Raw genomic sequence first — 17,452 nt, 5'->3', positions numbered from 1 at the left:
CTCCCTTCTGCTAGTGATGGTCTAAAATTGGAGGCCAACAGAGGTGAGGCAAAGAACCTCACCCCCCCACTTGCACCAAGGCCAAATTTGGGGGCCAACAGAGGTGAGGCAAAGAACCTCACCCCCCCACTTGCACCAAGGCCAAATTTGGGGGCCAACAGAGGTGAGGCAAAGAACCTCACCCCCCCCACCACTGGTGCAAAGGCCTATCCACAAGTATGACTGTATGCTGGACCGGTAGTCAGTGACGGGTATGATCCAATTGCAGTGGTACCAACCTAAGACAGGAGGCTGACGCCTTGAGGTCAGCTCATTCGATGACGGGTAAGGACCATATGTAGTATTGGACAACCTAACAGGCATGGTTCCTAAGCCACATTGCTTGTTGTTTAAACAGAAGGGGGGAGATGTTGAGAGCCATGGCTGGTCAGAATGACTCCTGGCATTTGCCAGAGGGAATGTTTGAAAGGTGACACCAGGAAACCATTGAGATGATGATTTGAGTTAAGCTATATATAATTGCTGTGATGCTGGATTGATTGTATTGTATGTTTGACCTTTACTGTCGGGCAATGGGGTGGCTCTTGCTGCCTCGGGCACCTGCTACTTTGGAGTTCTTGCAGGGATTCCCGGAGAGTTACCATTGGTTGGGGAAGTGCCAGAGGAGGGATTTCTGGAGGAGGGATTTCCGGTTGGTGTGTGGTGTGTCCCGGGAGAAGGCCATGTGGGTGGCGTTGGTGGAAAAGCACACGTGCAGTGCTGGTAAGAGTTGAAATAAAGTAGTTGCTCTTTGAACCTACAAGGCTTTGTGGCGGCTCGGATATTTGTGCCCAGGCAGACTGCGGCACTGGACACTGACTTTAAAACTGTAAACACACGGCAGAAGATGAGCAGAGTCCAGGAAGGGGATAGAGGTGGGAGGAAGAGACTGGGAGGGAAAGTACTGCGGACTGAATCAAAGTAAAATCCCTTCCATGATTTTATCATTATGTCCCAGTGAGTCCAAATGTTATGCATGACTAAAAAGAACTGATAAAGATGAATAAACTGATTAAGCACCAAAAAAAAAAAAACACAATAAATTGCCATATTTAATTGCTGAACTGGACACAGACAGTGACCATGTACTGGGTTAGAGACGAGTGCCTTTTCAATATATGGACTTTGATTAGGAGCTGACCCCCACCTCCTCTTGTGGGCAATGCCCTGCTTGGCTAGCAGGGAAATATTCCCTGAAGACACGGAGTAGGCCCTAACTTAGGAACGAGGAGCTGGAGGAGGACTTTCCAGATTGGCACAGGATTTTATTTTAATGGTCCTCGGTGAAGAAGGAGATGGTGAAAATAAGGCCTGGAGCCATGTCACCCACAAGAGCCCTGCTCCAGCTGCTCCGGCCACGGGCTGAGGCGAGCAGGAGCAGACGGAGGCCGCAGAAGCGAGAAGGCTTCCGTGAGCACTGTCCTTGGCAAAAGCCTGTTGTCCTCACAGTTTCCAGTTCCGGGGGGTGGAGACCAGGTCCTGCTGCAGCGCTGACCACTGGATGGGGCAGGTGCAGTCTGGGACTCCCTGGGTGCCCGGTCAGCAGGACTGTGGTCTTGCAGGCTTTCACTGTCTGAGAAAATCCAGACCCAATGTGAGCCACCTTGTTTGGGTAGAAGCTCCACCAGGTGGGCACGCGCAGCTGGGCAGCTGTAAACTCTGCGCCTGTTTTCTCATCCACCAAGGGGAGAGAACACTGATGTTGGCACCCAGGAAGGTGGCTCAGGCCACAGGGGCACACAATCTCACAAGTGTCACGTTGTGTCTGGGTTTTCTCAGGCATGTGTACATGATTTTGTTTTTATGTATCAGTTAAAAATAAATTTAATTTAAAAAATACAGATAGAATGTATTACGAAGCTTATAAGGTAGCACAAATAAAGCTGAGTTTTAAAGATTTTGTTCTTGAATATTCTACCCAGTGTGTTACCTTTCTGAGAACTTTAAGAGATGGGAAGCTCACAGGCTAAGAGGGGCAGGGTGGAGTGTCCTTGGAGCACTTTCAGGCCCTGCCTGGCTACAGGCACCATGTGTGGTCACGGGCTAAGTATATTTCACTTTTTTGGTGGTGCTAAGGATGGAACCCAGGGCCTTGTGCATGTGAGGCAGGCATTCTACCAACTGAGCTATGTCCCAGCCCCCATATGTTTCTCTGTGAAAGAACTTTTAGGGTGGACTTTTTGGGATAACAGTTACATTGGGACAGCTCCTCAGGCAGACCAACACATTAAAAAACAGCCATTTCAGTCCCACAGAATCCCTCAGCTGGACATTGACCAAAGCATCCCTATGTCAGGAGGAGGCAGCCGGAGCACGTGCCCACTGGTGTCACCCTTGCATGGCAGACTGGCTTTCAAGCACCCGGCACCTCTCTCCTGTGGTGATGATGCTGGGGAGCGATCGGCCCCAGGATGGAGTGTCTGAAACACGGACCCTCAGCTGGCTGGCAGCTGGTCTAAACGTGTCTAGGTAGGGGAAGAAATGGCCAGTCATGTGGATGGTCAGGAAGGAAAAGCAAAGGGGAAGAAGTAAGGGTCCCCGGAGGGCCTATCCACCTGCAGGGGTGCCAAGCCTGGGGAGGCAAGGTCAGCACAAATGACATTGGTGCCCAGAGTCAGGGGGAGAGCCTGTTGTCTGTGAGGGGCGTACCAGCTCTGGAAGCTCAGGGGAGGAGAAGCTCTGGAAGCTCAGGGGAGGAGAAGCCAGCCAGAAGCCCACTGTGCACCTTGAGCTTGTGGGGTTGGAAAGGGTGGTGGCTGACCCTGCAATCCAAGGTGCAGAACATGCAACCCAGAACCCAAAATGTGGACGTGGACGAGGTGGTCCCGCAGCTGCAGAGTGTGGGGGCTGCACGCACCGGGGATGGTGTGCTCGCCTGAGGCTCGTGGGTTGGATCCAGGTGAAGGCGTGCTGCCCAGTGACCAACAGAGGAGGGCTCCGACTCCTCACGATGCCTTCTTCCACCCCAGCTGTCCCCTGTCCCCTCTCTGAGAGCAAAGAACGCGGACATCACAGGCCTTTCCTTCCAGGTGACAGGCGCTACGTGAGACCATCCTGAGCACGTGGACAGGCTGCTCCTCTGCCCCCTACCTCCCACCAATCCTGTGGGCCAGAGTCCATCCACCTTGGTGGCCGCCCACTAGTCCTGCTTCTCTGCTGTGGATCCTCAGTCAGGGGCCAGGGCTCCTGAGCTGCTGAGGCAAAGCGTGAATGAGCCGGGGGGGCCATCCCCCACCCCACCCCACCCCACCCTCGCTTTCTGAGCCCCTCGCTGGGCGCCAGGCAGACACAGGTGGACGGCTCTCTGATTCCCACTGTCCTTAGGTATTTTGCCCCCTGGGGAAGGCACTGCACGAGGGAAGAGCAGTGGTCCCTAGCGATGGTCCCTCAAGGCTCATCAAGTCAGGGCTCTGTGACTCAGATGGCTGTGGAATGGAGGGTCCACAGAGAGTCCCGTGTCAGGGGGATTTAAGACAGCAGTGTGGCCCAGAACTTGCCGATCCCCAAGGCAATGCCTGGGGACCTGAGGGGAGACCCCACCAGGGCCTCAGAAATGGGAGGAGGGTTAGGGAGGGGAGTGACCATCACCCAATCTCAGAGACCCATGAACCATGGCCAGGGCTCCATGTACAGCAGTGGCTGCCGCAGGCAGGCTCATCAGTGAGCAGGAGCAGGAGGCGGGAGGCTGGCACTGGGGCACCAAGAGAGGACAGAGGGAATGGGGTTGGGGGGACGATGGCTTTGCCAAAGTCGTCTGGGAGGGAAACGAGAGAGGAGCCTCAGGACCTGTCGGTGTGGGAGTGGCTCGGGACTGTCTGGGGCTGCTCCCATCCCACAGCGGGGAGGAGGAGGGGACGCGAAGCTGTGAGGAAGTCCCCGGGAGCTCTGCGGTCCTCACGAGAAGTGCCCAGCCGCGGAGGCTTCACGAGTCCCTCCAGAGCTCGAGGCTGCCCCTGACCTGAGGGGAGGAGGGGGTGGGCCAGCATCAGGTGTGATGGAGCATCAGGTGTGCCGGCTGGATCTTCTGCCTCCACCAGGGGAGGAAGTCAGAAGCACTCTCTGGAGAATGACACCTCGATCCTGAGCATCCTGGCCCCCCGAACATGAGAACTAAAATTCTGCACTTGTGAATGACCTGGTCTCAGGTGTCCCCAACCCCAGAGCAAGCCACTCAGGCCTCCTGCACCAGGATGCCCAGAGCTGTGCAGATGGCCCTGTGACCCGCACCCATGGTACTTACAGAGGAGATGTGCGGCCTCTGGGGTCTCCCCGCACCCCACAGCGGCCTGCCACCTCCCTGCTGTGGCTGTTCCCAGGTCACCTCTGTCCCAAGTCCCTAGGGCTTCCCCTCCCCCTAAGCATCAGCCTCACTGTCCAACTCACAGAGGTGATTGAGGATGTCCGTGTGGCCCTCACCACCCTGTGCTGCCCTGGAGCATCGTGACGGGAGCATCGTGATGGGACGGTCTGGGGCTTCAGTCCTTGGGACTCGGCTCACACTTGCACCTGGGACTGTGGGTAAGTCGCCTCCTCCCCAAGGCCTCACTCTCCCACCTGTGAGCCAACAGTGTCCACGTGAGGACCAGAGGGGACACGCTGCCCACACTGGGCCCGCTTCCTCTCCAACACGCTTCCTGGACCACACCTCGCATGCAGCTGACGTCTGACCCCTTGCCACACCATGTTGTCCCTCCCTCCTTCCCTGGCCTCACCTTGACCCCAGTCCCTCCACGCTCCTCCGGCTCCCCGAGGCTCTTGTCCTAGCGGTGGCTTCGGCTTCTGACTCTGCTGAAAGCAGAGTCCTCCTCCTGCCTGCCTCCTGGCAGCGTCCTCAGGCCCACAGGGCCTCCCTGGAGCGCTCCTCAGTGCCTCTCACCGCCCCCCCCTCCTTCCAGTGCACCTCCTGTCGCAGCAGCGCACCAGGCTCAGGTGGCTGTGTGGCCTCCCCCTGAAAACACTCAGCAGCTCCCTTCCAGCGGACAGCAGCCTGCGTCCTCAGTGGGCACTTAAAGATGCCTGCAGTGGCGTCCACAGCTGCCTCCCTACTCCCTCCCACACAGTCCTGGAGAGGCTTCTGCTCCTGTTTACGACTCGCCCCCCAGGCACCCTGTCTCCCCAGCTGCACCTCATCTCCCAGCATCCACCTGTCCCGTGGTCAGTGCTTGGAGAGTTTCCACCTGATACACCTTCTGTGGGTTTTTATTTAGGAACATTTTCCCATGACATTGGGACTTAAATAAGCAATACTGTGAGGCACTTAACTTTTAGAAATAATGATTCGGCCCTGCCTGGGCTGTCTGAGGTCCTCCTAATCCCCCACAAATAAAGAACAGAGCAGAGGCGCAGGACAGGGGCTGGGCTGTGCGCCTGGTGTGGCCCGGGCTCCGCAGGCTCCTCTGCCCGCAGACCTCTCAGTGTCCCTGGCTGTGGCTTAGCTTGGGGAATTTCACCTGGATCTTGTTAAGAGGAGAAAATGGTGTTAGGCTGCGGGCTTTTCATGCCACCTATAATTAAAAATGTTTCAGGATAAGGCAGAACTCCCAGCTAGAGGGAAAGCCGTGCTTACAGACTTAGGCGCTTAAAAACAAATTTCCGGGCGGATGGTCATCTGAGCACAGCTCTCAGAGGCCATGGCTAATGGAGTCCAGCAGGAAGAGCAAACCACCCTTTCTGTGCAGCATTCCCGTGGCCGAGTCACAGGGACTGCACGTCCTCACTCTCAGCTCAGTGTGGGCAGTGTGGGGTCAAACACATGTCCAGATGTTTAAAGAGAGTGGCCAGGGACCCCCCTAGGTCTCAGCATGCAGGCTTGCCCCTCAGAGGCAGACACATGTGGCCCTCCTGTCCACCCAGGGCACCCCCCAGGGCCACAGCTTGACCCTGGTGGAGTTCTTCAATTCCCACCTCGTGCTGCTCAAAATCTGGGCTTCGGTTTGGGGTGGGAGGGGTGGAGTATGGGAAAGGAAAAGCTAGGATTTTTTTAATGAAGGGGCAACACTCGTGAGAAGTTAACAGGCTGTCCCTGGGCTGCTCCGGGGACATTCTCACCATGCAAATGTGGCATCTGAGGACACTCCCATGGAGCACTCAGAACGGTCTGTGTCCTGCCAACGAGGAGCCCGCAGAGCACAGGCCAGACAGGAAGACCCCTGACGGCCACCGTCTTCCTGCAGCATAGCGGGTCCCCAGGGCTGAAGGGCCCCCGGCTGCTCTGGCACTGCCCCCCTCCATCTGAATATGTTCACCTGAAAAACGTGATGCCAACCGTGTCTCTCCAGCTCCGTAAACAGAGGCAACTTGCAGTCACTGAGCCTTCTCTTGTCCTGAGGGTTCGTGCTAGCCCCCTTCAGATCCACGCCTCCTGCAAGGACTCGGGAGGCCCTGGCCCACAGCCCACAGGAGCCTGGCAGCGGGGATGTATCCAAGACACGTCAGGCCATGCCAGGCAAGTGCCAACCACATTGCTAACGTCACAAATATCGTCAGCACTTATGGAGTGCCTACTACTAAGAAAATGCCAGCTGCCTTGAAGGGCACCTGCACATCGCCTCCTCTAGACACCCTGCAGGTCCCGAACTTGGGGACTGCCAGGTGTCCCTGTCTCCCCACCTGCCCTCAGCCCTGTGCTGCAATGAGTGGGCCTCAGAACCTCATCTGCACTTGCCCTACTCCTGAGCACCCACCAAAGGCCTCCTGCCACACCAGCCACTGACCACATAAAGCCAGGTGGAGCCCAGTCCCAAGTTCAAACAGGAAGACAGAGCATGTGAGCGGATCTGCAGCAGCACAGGAAGTGGGAGGCAGTGGGAAGTTCCGAGGGACGTGGAGGGCAGGCAGGTCCAGAGGGGTTTACACAGTAACTGTCCTTTGTACATACAAATGTAATACAGCGAGGCATAGATTTTTACAGAAATTTGAAAAGACAGTTCTTTCAAAGATTTCAATTCAAAAAAGAAAAATGAGGCATGAAATTGTAAGGCTCTTACAGACAGCAAAATAGCTAATTTTTTGTCAAAAAAGGAAGGATATTACAAGAAATAATTTACCACCTAATCCATTGTTTTGCAAAGTGCAAAATAAAAGCCTCTTGTCCCTTTTACAGTCCCACTTGGAAATCCTGACTTGTGCTCGGTGGGAATGGCAAGGCAACTTGGTCCAGAAACAAGAATTCACCTGTCTGAAAGGCTCCCGGAGTCAGCCCAGCGGCCACATCCTGGCCCCACTGCCCCTGGGACATGCCGGAGCTGGTTCTGCATGAGCAGCCACCTAGGGCCAGATGCACTGCAGCACAGCTGACCGCGGAGATGTCCAGTTTCATGGGGCATCAGTATTAATACAAGACACCAAACATTCCCCGGGGAATTGGATTCCTCCGTGGCACGGTGAGAGCAGGGTGGAGAAGCCCCCCATCCCATCCTGGGCCTTATCTCCTCAGACCTCTGACTTAGGAAACTTCCGCAGCCACATTCCCAGGGTGGATGCTGTGGACCACTTCAAGGAAGAGGGCTGAGGCCAGAAAATCCTATGCCGTTTTGTAGGTGTCACCCAGCAGCTGAAGTCCCCTGGCTGGTGAGCCCCCTGCATCCTGGGTCCACCTTCTTCCTTCTGGCCCAGAGCCTGGTGAGTAAGCCCCAGAATGGATAGCCTCTCAGATGGGCCTAGCTGCCACTTAAGACGGGTGTAGAAAAGGGATTCCAAACGATTCCTTCCCACCTGGAGGAGTGAAAGAGCTCGGAAGGGCTATGGGGGGCCACGTGAAGGCCAGTCAACAAGAACAAGGCCTCTGTGGAAAGCTGCGCGGCTTGCACAGGCGCCGGTGAGAGCCAGAGTCCCTGAGGCTGAGCCAACGGGGGTGTGGAGAGAACGTTGGCATGTGCTTGAGTCGACCCTCGGTGGCCTGACCACCTTGACCTTGCTCAGGAAGTCCTCTTCTCATACTCAGTGTAACACTGTCAGCCTCAAAGCAAAACCAAAACTCTTCTACCAGTTTCCAGTGATTTTATGAGCTTCTCAAAACAAACTTTGGCACATGTCTGCATTTAGTTAGCCTGAGAAGCTCGCCACAAGGGCAGCAGGTTGGCCCTTGCATTCAGCCCCAACAGGTGTACACCCTGCAGAGTGAGGGGTGCGACAGGGAGCTGGCAACGCACCCCTGACCCTGCAGGGCCTGCTCTCCCATCTGGGCACGCCTTCTTCCTCACTCTTCCCTGTGCTCAGCTGGGTGTCCGGGAGCCATTTTGCCGCCTGAAGTCAACGTGCAGCTTGGCTCAGTCCAGGCTACGTCCACCAGGAGAGTGACCCTCCAAGACTGTCAGTCCATTCATTTCAGGACTTTCTGGAGGGCCTCCTGGGGCACATGGGAGGTGTTCCCTGAGCCCCCACTTCTTATGAGCTGATGATGACAGTTACCCAGATGGGATCTCAGCAGATGTGGGAGATGTTTCTCTGGCCTATTGCCACGTTAAGATCCAAGCATTCTACCCAAAGTCAGAAGTGCTTTTCTGTTCTTCTTCCTTCTCTGGACATGGTAGTGAGATAGCAAAGAGAAGCACCTATGGCCTGGAACATGCAAATCCAGCTCCACATCTTGCTAGAGGATATAAGGTAAGATCTGTGGCTTCTCCATACCTGAAACACAGCTTGGGAATCGACAAGATCCTGTCCTTCCACAGTTCTGCATTTTGAGCAGGAAGGTTGTATGTGATCACAAAGCACAGCACCAGTCACATGGGCAGACACTCAGCAAACATTGGCCACTGTCCCCAGTGAGACCTCTGGGAGGTACAGGGGACCCAGCACCACGTGGAGCTCCTTCCTCAGGGCTCCTGTGCGAGGCTCCCCACTTCCTGGGTTCCCCTCGACTCCCCAGGGTTTTCTGCCTGCAGCCTGTCTGAGCTGCCGTCTCCACGGAGAGTGTGCATCTTTAACACGCACTTTCAGGCCCCAGGGTGTAAAAAGTGCAATTTTACTGCTGCTTTGGGGAAAACATTCAAACCTGCACCTCACTTGGTGCCAATTCAGGCTTAATCAGTAGAGCGAGCTGCCACCCCTGAGGGCTGCACTTGGCTGTGTGTCCTAAGTGCCTGTGAGCCCCTCCAGCGTCCAGGAAGGGCACAGTCACCGTTATGCTGCCTGCTCTGTCCTTGGAAACACAGGCAAATGCTCCCTCATTTGAGGCAAAAGGGGATGCTTGTTCCTCTGTCTCTTCCTGCATGGGACGCTATTGCTGCCACTCAGCCTTCGGGATGCGCTACGATGCCAGCTCTCCCCTGGGTGGGTGTGCCCGTCGTCACCAGCTCTCCCCTGGGTGGGTGTGCCCGTTGTCACCAGCTCTCCCCTGGTAGGTTGCCATTCGCCACTACTTCTTCTCATTCATCTCTATTTTTAATTCCCTTTTTAGAACTCCAGTAGTCAGGAAGCTACGGAGGGTGGGCAAACGGGCAGGTTCTGGAGAGGCAGCCAGGGATATAATTGGGGCCTAGGAACCGCCTGAAACAGGGTGGGACCTGCCTCTTCTGTTGTCACAGGTCCAAGGCCAACACCCTCAGTGTAGGTGCAGGGAGCCCTGCAGAATGTTGGCAAGAAGGTGACCTCCCGTCTGTCAGCACCCCTTCCCTTTGGGAATAATCAACAAGGGATTTGAAATCCCTCTGTGGGGGGAGGGAAGTTTGCATGGGGGCTGAAGGTTTAGGTGTTTTACATGAGCTACTGTGGGTGGGGAGATCTGAGAATGAAGGATGACCAGAGCAGGGCTCCAGGGTCCCCACGGATGCCCAGGACTTGCTATGGGTGTCCATGGGCCACAGGCACGTGGCACACAGGGCCTGCAAGGAAGCCTGCTGGTGACTGAGCCTGGCAGGCTGCTCCCACCACTGCCAGGTGCCACCCAGGCCTGCACCGAGCCCCAGGGAGCATTTCCCTGCCTGCTCAGGACGGCCCAGCTCTCAGCACAGAGTCTCACTCAGGTCACCCGATCCCCTTGCGCCTCCAAGCCGTGCTCAGCATTGGTATGGATATTTGGGCTTTGAATATTTGGGCACTTTTAGCCCAGGGAGAAGAGATTGGGTGGTTGAGGTGGATTCTCTGTCGCTACTGGAGAGCCAAGCAAATGCAGCGTGCCGGAGCATGCAGCTGTCACCTCAACTGCCTCCAAGGGGGTCCTAAGAACCCGCTGGGCACAGCGTGCACCTAGAGAGGGCCTAGGGCAGGTGCCAGGTGGAATCCCTCAAAGACAACCAGCCGACGGCCCTGGCCCGCTCTCCAGGCCCCAGGGCTACATGCAGGCCCACAGGATCGAGCTCCTGACCTTCCCTTCCATCACAGGGACGGCAAGAGAGACTGGGACGGGAGGGAGGAGATGGTCAGCACGGCAGAGCTGAGTCCACTCTGGTAAGATGTAGCTGCTCCTCAGCACGAGGCCTTCAGCCTCTGACTCCTCAGGGAGCCACTAAAGGAGGGCCTGCACCCATCCCACAGGGAGTGCCCCCTGCCAGGGGGAGCCTCACTCCTTCCCACCTCATCCTCAGGAGCGGCTCAGGCAGCAGACTAGACTCCACCTGGCCTCGCTGCAGACCAGAATTCTCCACAGCAAAGGCAGAGGACGAGCATGGGCCCCTGGGAGCCTGTGTGGATCCACAGACACTGTCCCGATGCCCCCACTGTCTAGGCAGGCTAGGAGATGACCCCAAGAGCCACCCTGTGCTGCCTCAACAGGATGGAGTCACAGATCTTGACAGAGGTGACAGAGAACCACAGGGCGTGAGCTCCCACGGGCGTGAGTGCTCGTCAGGGAGGACGCTCAGGCCTGGTCTGCTGATCTGGAGGAACTCTCCACACAGCAGCTGGTCCCAGGCCGGCACCACGTGGTCCTTGGAGTTCATCCAGGGGTCTGCCCGAGGCAGCTGGCTCTCGGCAGGGAGCAGCTAGTGAAGGGGGTCTTGCTAGGACCATGACGACATCCTTCAAGACACAGGTGCTCTTCTCGGTGGCATCAGGGGCTCCTCTGTCCTATCCTGACCCTTGGATCCCATGACAATGTGGCTTTTCTCACAGAAGAGGGGAAAATGCACGAGATCTAGACTGGACTTGGGGCACTGGGTGGCGGCCAGCTTGTGGGTTCTGTCAGCCCCCACAGGGACGTTTTCAGGCACCAAGGGTGGTGACACTTTCTCCTCCACAGACTGGGGCCCTGAGGAGCTGGAGCTAACGCAGGCCACCTGGCTGCGTGGTGGGACAGCTTCACCTGTCCTCATGAACGTGAGTGGGAGGCAGGTGGGCGGCAGCTCCAAGAAGCTCTGCAGATGAGCTGCAGGTGGAGCGGGTAAGTCACCAAGGCCTCCTGCTCCTGAGAGGGACAACTGCGTGCTAGTGGCAATAGGAGACTTGAGTTCAGATCCAGCCTCCACAGCCCCCGTCCACGCCCTGGCCAAGAGAGAACCTGGACACCCAGAGAAGCTGGAGCAGGGGAGGCGTCTGTCCTCCCACTGGCCATGTCTTGGGACATCTGGGCCAGTACTGAGACATCTTAAAGGAAACAGTCCTGCTGGGAAAGATCACTAACTGATAATTCATTACCAGGAAAACTGGAGGCCCACCTTCTAGGAGGCCCACCAGCCCTGCGGCAGGCCCTTGTTCTGCCCAGAGCAGGTGGACGAGAGACCATCGAAGCCATCTTGTGTGTTCTTTGGTGACAAAAACGTGCTCCTGCCTGAAGGAGTCAGCCCCAAAGCGAGGGGCAGCTCTTGGTGGGCTCACCCCTCCTCTGCACGAGCAAAGCTGTCACAGAGGCCCCTGGCTCACAGCTGCCAGCCAGCTCTCGGGCTGTGGGGATGATTAGGAGAGGAAGCCTGGGGCACAGTCAGGGAATCCACAGGAAAACGCCACACAGTGAAGCCAGCAGGGAGCGGCCTGTGCCCTTGGTCCACTGTTCAAGGAGGAAGGTGGAGACAGGTGAGCAGAGAATGAGCTCAGCCAGGTCATTAGCACAGGCCCAGAGGCTCAGGGCCAGGGGCCTGGTGATGAAGGAGGAGGCAAAGAGGGAGGGCATCTCACTGACAAACCTGCTGACGGCCCAGCGGGACCCTAGCCTCAGGATGTGAAGGGACAAGGGAAACCTGGCTGTGAGGCCTGGATGTCCCTGGCTCAGTGCTCACCATCTGTGTGTCAAAGGCAAGCTCATCAACCTCCAGGAACCTCAGCCCCTTGCCTATGAAATCAGTCTGATAATAGCATCTGGGCCTCTTAGCTAGAATTTAAAGGGGTGAAGTGTCGGGCAAACCCACTGTCATCAGGGTGTGAGCACCACCTGGTGCCACCATGAGGAGCATGCCCGCAGGCCACGTGCCTGAAGAGCCAGCCTCTGCTCTCCAGACTTGGAGCTTGTGGCTCAGACTTGCCAGGGAGGCCCTTTCTGCTGAGCCTGCTGGAGCCAGGACAGGACGGGCACCCCTTGCTGGGTGAGTCCTGATTTTGTCCACCAGGGCCTCCTCCCTGACTGCCTGACCGACCTTAGCAAGAGCTGGCCTGCTGCACAGAAGCAATGCACTTCCACACTGACTCAGGCGCCGGTCCTTGATGGGGACCCAGGCCCACCATCCCTGCTCTTCCCGGGGTGCAGGGGGCAGCCCAGTGTGTATGCATTCCGTCTTCTCAGCAGCCATTCTGATCAGCACAGAAATCCCTGCAAAGGCAGGAAAGCCCCGCGCCTGAGTGGCTGGGTATCCCCTTCAGTTCTCCTTAGCCTACAGTGATAATCGCACAGATCTAGCTTTATCTAATATAGGTCGTATTCATAGGTGAAATATAGTATAAATAAGTTCAAAAGATTTCATATATATTTTTTACTCAAAACAAAAATTTTTATTGATTCACATTTCTTTTTAAAGTGTTGTGGGTTTTTGTTTGTTTGTTTTTGTTTTTATGATTCAACATGAAACTTCCATACAAGCCCACAGCCTGCGCTGATGGAACCCAGCTGCCTTCCCAATCTCTGCTCAGACCCATGTTTCAGCTCCACACCTGAAAGAGCACATGGGCTGCCGGACGTTCCAAGACTCAACTGGCTCCGAAAGAGCTCCAAAACCAGCAGTTACCAAGACCACACTTTATATGACTCGTTTCCATGAGATCCCGACAGGCAGACCTGCAGACAGGCAGGAGGCTCGGAGCTGCCAAGGGCAGGGGGATGGTGGATTGGAGGCGACGTGGTTGGACCTCAATAGTCTGGCTTTTTAAACGGCTCGTGGGCCCTCTCACAGGCTCTGAAGCACGCTGCATCTTCTCAATGGACTGGGCTGACCCTCGGGTCCCCACAAGGAGGGTCGGTGCCATTTCCAGAAGAGGGCTGGGAGTGCTGAGGGCTGTCCCCAGCCACAGAACCCACCAGTGACAGACCCTGAACCTACCATCTCCACCACTGACCTCACTGTGCCCCGGTGCTGGCCCTGGGTCCCTTCCCTTCCCACCCCGCGGCAAGCAGGGAACAAACACGCACTTACTGTGGGCCTTGCAGCTCCACCTTGGCCTGGCAGGGCTGGCTCGGCCCTGCTTCCACCCAGCTGTCCCAAAGCACTGTCCCCTCCTGCCTCCGGACACCACCTGGCAGATTCTTTGTGCTTCCTGTCACCTTTAGGTGACCCATGCAGGTTTCAAAGTCTGGTTCAATCTTCATGAAAACGTGAGCAGCCATCCCACCCAGGTTCCCTCCTCTGCCCAGCACCTGAGCTGCCCGTGTGGACCTGCAGGACTGATGTGGGCCTGCAGCCATGTGGTGCCAGCAGGGAGGACGGGCTACCGACATCCTCCCCTTCTGATAGACACCCCATGTGTCCAGGAGTCCCAGGTGGGCCTGGTTGAGGATGGCCATACCCCCTCACCACTCAGCAGGCCTCTGAGAAGGATGACCCCTTGAAGGACTTCCCCAGGCTCAGTGAGCCCAGGTCTTCTCTTCCAAGAAGACCAGGGATGGTGCAGGTCCTGGGGCACTCCCTTGGCTCAGGAAGTTCTAGTGTCAGTACTGTCTCTGTGACTGTCCCCTCAGTGAAAACCTCTGCACCATTGTGACCTTCCCAGGGAGACCCAGGACCCATTCAAACAGCCCAAGATCACTGGGTCCAGGCCTCTCCGGGGACACCATGCTGACCTCCTTCCAGCCCAATAAGGAAAGAAGGAAAGAAGGAAAGAACATTGGAACCAAGAAAACCCTGGAGGCGGCTTTTCTCCATGACTGAGTGCTGGGCCCCCAGGTGCTCCGTGCAGAGGCCGCGGTACTTCACCCCTGTGCTGCAGAGGCGGAGGCCGGCAGGGGACAGCCCCCAGGCCCTGCCACTTCTTACACACATCTCCAGACTCCACATGAGGCCTCTTCCCACCCCACTCCCTGCCAGCGCCAGGGCACTCTGGTCACTCTGACTCTTGAGAAAGTGTCCCTCTCATCCTGGGGTCCTCCAAACCTCAAGCAGCAGGCGTGTGGGGCTCGTCTGCTCTTGCTCACGTGCATTTCGTGCCCACCCACAGGCCAGCTGTGCACAAGCAGGTCACTGTGCCACCCGAGGGTTGGCAACATTCCTGTGTAAACACAGAGAGACAGAAATAAACACGCGGGCAGCTCTGAGTGGGGACTGAACGGACTTTCAACGTTAAACTGAACCAGGCTGCGTCTCCTCCTAACTGCTCACCCGGCTCCCGTATGCAGGCACAACTGTCCTTGCACACCTGGAAGGACACTGGGGTCACTCACCCTTTGACACTGGCCCTCACACCATTAGGAACCCCAGCACCCCAAGGCCTGGGGCTGTCTGGGCAGAATGAGTCCTCTTGCCCCAAATATGCCTCGTGAGACCAAATGCTCCTGCTCTGGGGACCCAGATAGGCATTCGCGCTGGGACTTTCTGAAAGAGACTGACCTCAGTCGTGCCACGCCCAGCCCAGCCTCTGCCGACAGCCTCTGGCTCCACCAGAGAAAAGAAAACAGAAAGCTGACATTGCTGCACTTCCAAGCCAAGTCCCAGATGAAGAAGCAACGGTTGCATAATAAGGCAGAATTATAGTGGGTGCTGAAAGACAGCCAGGAGCCAGGTGCCTGGCAGGGGGGGCGCCAGGTGCTGGACGCTCCGGACACTGCAGCATGTCCGAGTTGCTCCTGGGGGGCTGATCACAGCACTGGCAGCCACGCCCTTCACACCCTCCTTTGAGAACGACCGCATGGCCTGGCGGTCCCCACTTGTGAGGTTTGTGGGGTCCTCTCCCGCCCTCGACAGCACAGGCAGGGCTCACCAAACCCTCCTGCCCTAGGGCTCCTCCTTGCAGAAAAATCCTGCTGAAAAGACCTGGTGGTTTGCCTGTGTGAGGTTTCCATGACTTTAAACGTTAATGAAGGCTGTAGGAAAACAACCAGGTCTTTCCACGTCCATGCTGGTCCCTCTGGGCCCCTCACACCGTCCTGTTGACACAGGCACATGACGAAGGTGTTCCTAGGGGGTTGTGCCAGGGACATCCCTCTCTGGCAAGGCCTGTGCTTCCGTGTGGTCCTGTTGGCCTCTGAAAGCCCAGGTGTGAAACAGAGTGGTGCTGAGACCTGACTGCCTGGGCCTGCCGCAGACCACGGGGCAAACCCAGGGTCAGAGTTAAGGTGAGAGGTGAGAGGTCAGAGGTTGCTCCTCAGCGTCGCCACTTCCTTGTGGCAGTTTGAAAGTCACCCACCCTAACCTGACCGTCACTCTTGGCAACTTTTTGACAGATGAAAGTAAATGTCTCGAGAGAGACACAGAGGAGTGCTCTGGGCTCAGGAGGCACTGGCCTGGTAATGGAGGGACGTGGAACCCCGAGGTGTCCTACCAGGGGAGCCTGGGCAGCATGACCCTCCCCACGGCCTGCCCGCTCTGGGCCAGGAAGGCCAGAGCCAAGGGCCTAGCAACACACCAGAGGCAGGAAATGCCAGTCCTTCCTAAACCCTCTGGAGGTACAGACTGCCCTCAGCTGAGTTTCAAGGAAACATCTGACCACACCTTCACACCCCCAGCTCACTAAATAATACTGAGCTAAGCTCCAATAATTTCCCCAAACATTCCCCAGTACTTAGGTTTTTGCTTTCTGGAACAGACCACGGCACATCCAGAACATTCCAATGACCAAGGGACATAAAATGCAGACTCTCTTCCAACCAGGCCAGGCCCTGAGAGTGTGACTCTTAGCTTCTTCAATTGTGCAATTGGAGACCTTTAAATAATGAGGACCATTCTTTAAGTATTTCCTTCCAAAAATGGCGTGGTGGTGGAGAAATGTGCTCCCCACCCAGGGAGGCGGCAGACCAAGGGTGAGGTCAGCGCATGGACTGAGATGCCATCAAGGCCAGCCCTCCTCGAAGGGGCGGCAGGAAGCAATCCATCAGATAACCTTGGAGGTGACGCATCCCACATGAACACAAGGGAAATGATGGAAAGTGTCCTGGTACCTTAATGAACTGGGCTTTCCAAACGCACTTCAGTCCTCACAGGGACCACCAGTCATGGCCCCTCGCATCCACAATCCGCCTCTGACCAAGGTTTGCCAAGCTGGTGGCCTTGCAGCAGGCATGGCAGACAACCAGCGGAGCAGCATGCTTCCAGCTGGCACAGCAAGAGCCTCTGTCACTGAAACTCCCGCCAAGAGCAGAGCCTGGGGAGAGGGAGCAGCACAGGGCCACCCACCCCTCCCTCTGCCAGGAAAAAACAGGCCTGACCGATCTGGCGTCCACTTACCGACTGAGCCACTGACATGCCACCGCTGGAGACCACCCTGGAAGAGCCCCCTCTTCACCTGAGTCCCTGGCCCAGGTGAGCCAGATAGCCCCTGTCTACAGCTCATGCAACTAGGAATCCAACCCCAAAAGCTCAGGCACAAGTAGGAGCCCAAGTCAGGTACAGAAACCAGGCCCTGGTATTTTAGGATGCTAAAATTAATCACACAAATTGCTGAAAAGAAGATTCTGTCCCCTCTTCTGAGGCCTCTTTGGGTGACTGACTGGGGTGTTTTCAATGGCAACCTGCTCTCGCCCTCCTTGGTGCTGTACCACGTCCAGCGGCTCCCAGCCCTCAGGGTGCCTGAGCCTTGGGCACATCGGTTCACGGTCCACCTGCTTTGCTCAGGGGAGCTCAGGCGCAGCACATCCCCTCAGAGTGTGGGGTGCTGGAGGCTCCCGACAGGCTGAAGACAGGCCCTGTCATGATGCTGTCCAGGACACTCAGGGTGAGGGGACAAGGAGACTCAGTGGGTGCCAGCACTTGGTGGCCGTCCCCGGGAGTCCCGCTGGCGTCATCAAGTGCGTCCTCCTTAGAGGAGGACTAATGCAAAGAAGTCAGAGCCGTGGTCCCCAAGCTGGTGTGTGTCCTGAGCCCAGCCACACGGGAGGGCACCACTCCCTGGTGGCACCTGGAGT

Source organism: Callospermophilus lateralis, chromosome 6 (assembly GCF_048772815.1).
Source record: "Callospermophilus lateralis isolate mCalLat2 chromosome 6, mCalLat2.hap1, whole genome shotgun sequence".
NCBI lineage: Eukaryota > Metazoa > Chordata > Mammalia > Rodentia > Sciuridae > Callospermophilus > Callospermophilus lateralis.
This window is presented reverse-complemented; position numbering follows the sequence as displayed.